At 42.1% G+C, this 9,252-nt stretch overlaps 1 long non-coding RNA gene across 1 annotated transcript; it reads right to left on the reverse strand.

The window, feature by feature from the left end:
- Window positions 1-2,941: 2,941 nt before the first annotated feature.
- LOC131423859 (uncharacterized) lies at window positions 2,942-7,788 on the reverse strand. The gene is made up of 3 exons (XR_009225957.1): window positions 7,706-7,788; window positions 5,641-5,696; window positions 2,942-3,072 (listed from the first exon to the last, which is right to left on the reverse strand). It is a non-coding gene; the product is annotated as an uncharacterized LOC131423859 (long non-coding RNA).
- Window positions 7,789-9,252: the final 1,464 nt, after the last annotated feature.

Raw genomic sequence — 9,252 nt, forward strand, 5'->3', positions numbered from 1 at the left:
AAAAAAATTCAAAGTGTAGAAGCATCTGAAGAGTCCTCAACATATAAACAGATACATAAAATGGAGTCTATCCATGATTCAGAGTCTAATTCAGGTCCTGACTGAGGATGACAGAGCCTCTGATCGTGGTCACCATTGCCAGGCCTGCCTTCACTAACCTCTGGAAATACTCTTAAATGGCCTTTCATGTCTCTATTCTTTTGTTTGAACCCCACAGTTGCTCTTTGCAGAGAGTAGAGCCTTACATTCCCCATTTCAAGAATCAGGAAAACAAAAAGCTAAACATGACAAAATGTGCTGGAAAATGTGCAGTGCCCATCAGCACAACTGGTTGATGGTACCTTGAGTAGCATCTTCAAGCCTTTAGCTAGAGCAAGCATTAAGGGAAACTGAGGCAAATCTTTATTAAGAAGAGGACAGATGGGGGGAGGCACAGATGGTCAAGCATCAAGCCGGAGCTGCAGAACAGTATGGCAGCCCTGTTTATGAGCGGGTACGATGTTCCAGCAAACATTTTACAAGGACGTTCTTGCCAAGGTCCACAAAGATCCCAGGTAATCGGAAGCATCAGTTCTCATTGCTTCTAAGGGACAGAAGGTTAATTAACTCACCAGATTTGCTCAGCTAGAATCAGGATCTGAACCTACAGGAAACTCAGGAACGCTCATTTACTCTCTACACTCCACTGCCCTGAGCTGGCACACGGGGATAGGTCCATCCTTCTGCATCAGGACCACAATTTCATCCCAGGTAACGTGGCAAGGTAAACAGAGGTCTAGATCCCCAAAGTTCTAAAATCTTGTGTGAGCAGTGATGTAGACAAGAGGAGGTAAGGTAGCTGAGTGCCGTGGTGCATGCCTGTAATCCCAGTGGCTTGGGAGGCTGAGGCAGAAGGATCATGAGTTCAAACCCAGCCTCAGCATCGGTGAGGCACTAAAGCAACCCAGTGAGACCCTGTATCTAAATAAAATACACACACACACACACACACACACAGGGCTAGGGATGTGTTTCAATGGTTGAGTGCTCTTGAATTCAATCCCCAGTACCCCCCACTCCTCCAAAAAGAAGAAGTAAGGGAAGAGGAAGAAATGTGTTGCCCAGAGGCTTCCCAACCCAGAATGAAAATGATTAGTACACGTGTCAAGTTGGGCCTCCAGAACAGAAGACTGTCCAGAGATGGACGTTGTTGTAGTCTGTTCAGGCTGCTTTACAAAACTACCATAGACTGGGAAGCTTATGAATAACAGACATTTATTTCTCACAATTTTGGAGACTGGGAAGTCCAAGATCGAGGTGCCGGCAGATCAATGACTAGTGAGAGCTCTCTTCCTCATTCATAAACTGCTGTCTTTTTGTTGTACCCCTACGTGGTGGAAGGGACTGTTGAGCTCTCTAGAGTATATTTTATAAAGATACAAGTCTGTAGGTCTCCACCCTCCTGACCTCATCGTCTCCAAGAGCCCCACCTTCAAAGCCCGTGATGCTGGGGATTAGGATTCAGTTTATGGATTGAGGCGGGTCACGTTCTATGCATAGTATACATGAAGGATCACATTTGTATGTATGGTAGGCTTAATTAACACTTTCAGCTGTCCATGGGATAACAGAAAGGGCATGGTTTTTATTTTTTCTTAATCCCTTAATTTTATAAATATTTTAAAATGCGTTTATAAGCAAACACAATATACATAAATATCTACATCCATAAAACCATAAACCTCAGTTCACAGCATGGCATTTGCACCTACCCTATAGTTTATTCTATGTCTTTTCCTAATATGTTTAATATATATTTTTGGTTATACACGTATCCTCAAAAAGCATACTGTTATCTGTGTGTTTTATTTACATACATAGCATGTGCTTTAAGACCTTATTCTGATTCTTACCTTTGTCATCTAGTGCTTTGCTTTAAAGTTATATCCATGTTGGCAAGTCACATGCTTGTGCTTCCAGGTGCATGTGTGCACACACGAGTGTGTGTTGCTTTTAGCAACTCTGCTGTATTCTGTGGTATGTTTAATCTGGGATTCCTAAGAGGGAGCCCTGGGGTGCAAGGACATATGAGGAGGTAGGTAGAGGTAGCTCATCTGGGAGATGACCCCTAGAAACGCTAGTAGTGCAAGGAGGAATGGGGCAGGGAGCAAAGGGAGCCAGAAGAGGGCGTGTGATCTAGTTAGTTCCTTCAGTGTCTCTTCTGGTGCCTCCAGCACCAGATAAAGCCCTGGCAGAGAACTGCAGGTGATGGCCCAGAAATGGTACGTACTGGGTGCTTAAGAAGTAAGGGGCACTAACTGCTTCTGCTATAGCATCTACCACGATTGCCAAGAATCCTCGTGTGTGTCCCCTCAGGACTCCAAGTGAGAGGTTTTCCAGGAACACGCCCAGGAGAAGGACTGCCCTTTAGGATCTGAGGGGAAGGCGTGTTGCAGGAAGACTGCTGTACTGCAGAGCAGCCCTATGGGGACTTCCCACCACAGCGCCTGTTTCACTATCCCCGCTACCACCAGAGCTGGACAGTGTCCATTTCTCACCCAGACGATCAGTGCAAGGTATTATCTCACGTTCATATCTAGTAACTATTCAGGTATTTACAGGAGAAAGAAAAAAAAAAAAAAAACAGATCCTGCCTTCATACAATGCACACCAAAAAAATTGCAAACATATCATGAAAAGCAAAAATATAAAAATTATGAAAACATTTTAAGAAAACAGATTTTTTATTTTAATTAATTAATTTTAAATAGGTATATGTGACAGCAGAATGCATTTTGACTCATGGTACATAATTGCATAATTGCAGCACAACTTTTCATTTCTCTGGTTATACACAATGTAGCGTCACACCACATGTATCTAGGATAATGATGTCCATCTCATTCTACCATCTTTCCTAATCCCATGCCCTCTCCCCTACTCTCCCCCACTTTTCCCCATCAAAGCACTTCCATTTTTCCCATGCTCTGCCATTATGGATCAGCATCCACTTATCAGAGAAAACATTCGGCCTTTGGTTTTGGGGATTGGCTTTTTCGATTAGCATGATATTCTCCAATTCCATCCATTTACCTGCAAATACCATAATTTTATTCTCTTTTAATGCTGAGTAATATTCCATTGTGTGTATATACCATAGTTTATTTATCCATTCATCTATTGAAGGGCATCTATGTTGGTTCCACAGGTTAGCTATTGTGAATTGAGCTGCTATAAACATTGATGTGTCTGCATTACTATAGTAGGCTGATTTTAAGTCCTTTGGGTATAGATCAGGGAGTGGAATAGCTAGGTCAAATGGTGGTTCATTCCAAGTTTTCTAAGGAATCTCCATACTGCTGTCCAGATTGGCTGTACCACTTTGCAGTCCCAACAGCAATGTATAAGCGTGCCTTTTCTCCCACATCCTCACCAACACTTATTGTTGTTTGTATTCTTGATAACTGCCATTATGAATAGAGTGAGATGAAATCTTAGGATAGTTTTGATTTGCATTTCTCTAATTACTAGAGACATTGGACATTTAGAAAACCTATTTTTTAATAATGTAACTTTGAAGAAAGATTTTTTTAATGCATGGCAAAAATCCTAAAAGCCAAAACCAAGGAAGACATGAAGATCTAACTACTTAAAAATTTTTATTTCTTGGGAAAAGATGCCAAAATGAAGTTTTTTTTTAAAGTTATGCAGTGCAGGAGAAAATGTATGTGGCATATATAAAAAGAGATAAATATACAAGTTATGTAAAATTAAATAAGAAAAAGAATAATTCACTAGCAAAAGAGGCAAAAGCTTTTGACAATGTACCAAAGAAGTTTTATGGAAGGGCATTAACTAGAAACATACTCTATTTCATGAGCAATTGGGGGAAAGTTAGCAAATCCACTGGGATGTTTCATTCCTCCGGCATCAGGTGGACAAGGTGCTCAGCGTGTGGGATACAGGCTCATGCAAATCCATCTGGTCTTGGCAAAGGCACGTGGCTCTCCAGTTGCAGACCAAAGCCACATCCACTGAAGATCCAGATACAGCAAGTCTGATCTGGGTTCACATCTCTCCTTGAGAGGTTTGAAGAGTTTAAGCTCAAAATCCCTTCACTAATCTACTTCTAGTCTTTTGGACACTTCTCCTGCCCACAGACCAGGACTTCAATTTCTTCAGGGCTGCAAGATGTTTGGAGTGGCATTAGGCAATGGTTCTCAAAAGTGAGGGTCGGAACACCCCCACACCATGGCCATCACTGCCACAGGTGCACTGAAGCCCAGATTGCTGCCCCCCTAACCCTGGCCTCACAGTTTCTGGTCAGTGTGAGATGAGGCTCGAGAATCAGGTGATGCTGACTTAGTGTCTTGTCGGGCCTGTGTGCATGCTATTTTCTCTCTGGGGCACTCTTTCTTTTGCTCCTGAATAGTACCTGCCAGGGCGAAGGTCTCACATGCACCTATGATTCATGAATCAGATCTGTCTTCCCCATAGGACAGTTCCAGGATTGGATCTGGTTTCCTTACCCTTTTATCTTCTTCGAGGTCATCACATATTTTGAATGAATGAATGAAGCACTATGTAAAGATAACATGTAAAAACATAAGGGAATGTATTCATGAATGTCATGTCTTGAAAAAGATCCCAAAGTCCAAACACCAAATTTTAAGTGTAATTTAAATGTCTGATGGAAAGAGGAGGAAGTGGGTATAGGTATATAGGTTTATAAAAAAGAAGAAGAAAGAGAAAAAGAAGGAGGAGAAGGAGGAGGAGGAGAACTCTATTTTCTTCTATATCCTTAATTATTCCTTGAGTCTTTGGCAAAAATGATGCATACAATAAACACATACATTGCATTCAACAGAAACAGAACTCCATAAGGATGACGTGAACAACATTTAGATCTCACGGTTTTTGTGGTGATTACACTGCTGGTTTTTCTTATTATGGGGTGAGGAAATATGTGAGCATGTTAGGACATTTGTAATTGCCTGATTATTTCCTCAGGATTTTTAGAAGAGGGCTGGAGATATAGCTCAGTTAGTAGAGTGCTTGCCTCACATGCATAAGGCCATGAGTTCAATCCCCAGCACCACAAAAAAGAAAAAAGAGAAGCATTTCTAGAAGGTTTTAGGACTCATGTGTCTGTATGAATGATTTGGATTGGGGAAACCACTCACTCTCCATAGAAACTCAGTTCCAGGATTTAAATCCCTATTTAATCACAGAAATGAAAAGGGAACACAATATCAGGAGGTAAACTCGTAAACGCTGTTAGCAAACGTCTGTTAAGAAATCTAGCGCAGAGAATCCAGCAAAGGAGAAAAATATGCTGTTGAACTTGTCCTGCTCCTTGTGGATCCCAAATGTTTTCATTCCAGAAAACCTGCACTTAGTGCTAATCAAGATGTTTGAGAAGATACGTGACACTCCTACTTGCTTGGCTCCTTCACTTTTTCCCACCCAAACTTAACGTCATCTGTATTGTGGACTGACATTACCATATACCTGAACATTAACATATTTGGAAAGGAGAAACAGTGGTGATTCACTACTTCCAATCTGTGAAGTCACTCTGAGAGTTTGAGATTCCAGACATGAAGTATGATAGCATTTCATGTTAAAAATCTAACTGAAGCCAGGTGTGATGGTACATACCTGTAATCCCAGCTACTCAGGAGTGAAGCAGGGGGAATTCCAAGTTTCAGGCCAGCCTGGGAAATTTAGAAAAAAAAAAACATATCCAAAAATAAAATAACAAAAGGACTGGGGATGTTGTTCGGTGGTAGAGCATTTGCCCAGCATTCAAGTGAATCTGGGTTTAATCCCTAGCACCCCCTCCCCACCCCCGCCAACACACATGCACACACACATGCACGCACACACACAAAAAAAAAGAAAAAAAGAAAGAAAAAGAAAAGGAAAAAATGTATTGAGTAACTTCGGTCAGATTCTGGATGAGAAGGGACTTCTGGTCTCCATCTAGAAGGGACTGGACCATGTGTGTAAAATTCCGTGTCATTTTGTACTGGGGAGAAGTGCAGAAGGGGGCTAATAAGGACTATGAGCTTACACCTCCATTGCGCTCCCCTGACTCACCCCTGGTCCCATGACCATCAACCTAGCAGTTCACTGTGGTCGTCTCCTATGCTGCCCTCTGCGCTTTGCACATTTGATGCCCCCCACCTTGTCTTTCCAGGTAGATTCAACTCATTTCAACCAATCCTGAGTCTCAGCCCCGGAGACCAAGGCTGCTGGGACAGCCACAGAGGTGAGTTAGTGGCAGGGTATCTTAACGAACACCCTGACGATCCCCCTTCCTTCCTGTACTGATCAGAAAGTTAAGGTCAAAAAGGTACAAACTCTGCGTCTGATAGAAGAAAAAGTTGGCGCCGATCTACATATTGTAGGGTTGGGCTCCAAATTCCTTAATAGGACACCCATAGCACAAAAGTTGATAACAAGAATCAACAAATGGGACTTACTTAAACTGAAAAGTTTTCTCTCAGCAAGAGAAACAATAAAAGAGGTAAATAGGGAGCCTACATCATGGGAACAAATTTTTACTCCTCACACTTCAGATAGAGCCCTAATATCCAGAGTATACAAAGAACTCAAAAAATTAAACAATAAGAAAACAAATAACCCAATCAACAAATGGGCCAAAGACCTGAACAGACACTTCTCAGAGGAGGACATACAATCAATCAACAAGTACATGAAAAAATGCTCACCATCTCTAGCAGTCAGAGAAATGCAAATCAAAACCACCCTAAGATACCATCTCACTCCAGTAAGATTGGCAGCCATTATGAAGTCAAACAACAACAAGTGCTGGAGAGGATGTGGGGAAAAGGGTACTCTTGTACATTGCTGGTGGGACTGCAAACTGGTGCGGCCAATCTGGAAAGCAGTATGGAGATTCCTGGGAAAGCTGGGAATGGAAACACCATTTGACCCAGCTATTGCCCTTCTTGGACTATTCCCTGAAGACCTTAAAAGAGCAGGGATACTGCTACATCTATGTTCATAGCAGCACAATTCACAATTGCTAGACTGTGGAACCAACCCAGATGCCCTTCAATAGATGAATGGATAAAAAAAATGTGGCATTTATACACCATGGAGTATTACGCAGCACTAAAAAATGACAAAATCATAGAATTTGCAGGGAAATGGATGGCACTAGAGCAGATTATGCTTAGTGAAGCTAGCCAATCCCTAAAAAACAAATACCAAATGTCTTCTTTGATATAATGAGAGCAACTAAGAACAGAGCAGGGAGGAAGAGCAGGAAGAAAAGATTAACATTAAACAGATACATGAGGTGGGAGGGAAAGGGAGAGAAAGGGAAATTGCATGGTAATGGAGGGAGACCCTCATTGTTATACAAAATTACATATAAGAGGTTGTGAGGGGAATGGGAAAATAAACAAGGAGAGAAATGAATTACAGTGGATGGGGTAGAGAGAGAGAAGATGGGAGGGGAGGGAGGGGGGATAGTAGAGGATAGGAAAGGTAGCAGAATACAACAGTTACTAATATGGCATTATGTAAAAATGTGGATGTGTAACCGATGTGATTCTGCAATCTGTATTTGGGGTAAAAATGGGAGTTCATAACCCACTTGAATCTAATGCATGAAATATGATATGTCAAGAGCTTTGTAATGTTTTGAACAACCAATAAAAAAAAAATTAAAAAAAAAGGTACAATGACTCACCTGGGGGCACCGAGGAAATAAGCACCATGCAATAAACCTGGCCTGTCCCCCAAGGGTTCAGCCATGGAACACGCTTGTTCACTGTGTCAAGGTGAACTGTGCCAAAGTGTGAAACTCCTTCCTTTAAACCTTGTCACGATTGTGGGAGGAAATCGAACTCATAAGCATGTCCCAGATGCCTTTTGTGTTATCACTGGTGGCTGCTGTTCAGGCTGATCACGAACGCTTGCTTCACCCCGGGTGACCCAGGTAAAACCATCTGTAGCATGCCTGGTCCTGTCACAGTGGGGGATCTGGTTGGGTCATCAGGAGGGAGTCACTCCCTGAACCAGTTCTGGACTCACCCTCTGCCATCCTGGTAAAAGCTCCCAGGCCTTCTGTCCCCAATCAGCCTGGAACTTTTCTAACCATGAAAGCAACTCTAAACTATGCTATCTGTTGCTGGGTACTTCCTATGTGTCAAACCTTTTTTATTTTCATGGTTACCCATTCCCTTTGTACAGAGGAGGAAAAAAACGCAGAGGGATTTATTATTTTAATGTGCAGAGAACTTTAGAAAAAAAGGAGGGGATACTTTTTAAAAATTTTTTCAGTTGTTGATGGACCTTTATTTTATTCATTTATTTCTATGTGGTGCTGGGACTCAAACCCAGTGCCTCAAGCATGTGAGTCATTGGCTGCGCCACTGAGCCACAACACAACCCCTGCAGAGAGCTTTAACGCTAAGACTTAGCAACAGATCCATCTGCTGGATCCATTTGCACTTCCTTGGCCATCTCTGTTCCGACCTTCTTCTTTCATTGAGTCCCCAGTAAGAGAACCTCACTAAGATTGCTTTGTCCTCCACACTCCTATCGTAACTGGAACCCAAACTGGATTCAGAGCCCTGAAAGTATACAGGAGGATGCACACAGGGCACATACGATGCCATTTATATAAAGGACTTGATCATGCTCAGTTTTCAATAACCACACAGTCTTGGAACTAACCCCCCCCCATAACCAACCACAACTATGCACACACACAAACATATATACCAATGTGTGGTTATATGCAGGTGTGTGCAGATCCGTGAATATATGTGTAATGTATAAATTCCACTCTAATGTAATACCTGGTATGGAGGCCTCTATTGTGCATGAGTGTAAGTCATTCTGAAATGGAAATGCTTGGAGGCATTTGAAAAAGCTACTTCCTGCCTATGAAACACAGGTCATTCTTCTCCACCAGTGGAGCAGGGAGAGGGGACAGGTGAGCATCTGAATTTGTGACCACTGATTCCAACACTAAGCACAAATCTGGGAGTGTCAGAAGTTCATCTTCAAGATAATATCTCCTTTTATCTGGCCCTGGGATCTGGTCATTTTAAAGTCAGTGTTTTGTCTGGTATGGCCACGAGTATGCTGAAAATGAAAGTGGACATGTCCTTCTGAAAACAACACATTTCCTTTTAAAATATCCTGTAAGCAGTTTCTCTGTTACGTGACTTGTCAGACCTCATGGGACTCTTCACTATCTTTTCCTTCCCTAGGAAATTCACTGTGTTG

The sequence above is a fragment of the Marmota monax genome, unplaced genomic scaffold, assembly GCF_021218885.2.
Source record: "Marmota monax isolate L192 unplaced genomic scaffold, Marmota_monax_Labrador192_F-V1.1 WCK01_AAM20220418_F8-fsc00717, whole genome shotgun sequence".
Classification (NCBI taxonomy): Eukaryota; Metazoa; Chordata; class Mammalia; order Rodentia; family Sciuridae; genus Marmota; species Marmota monax.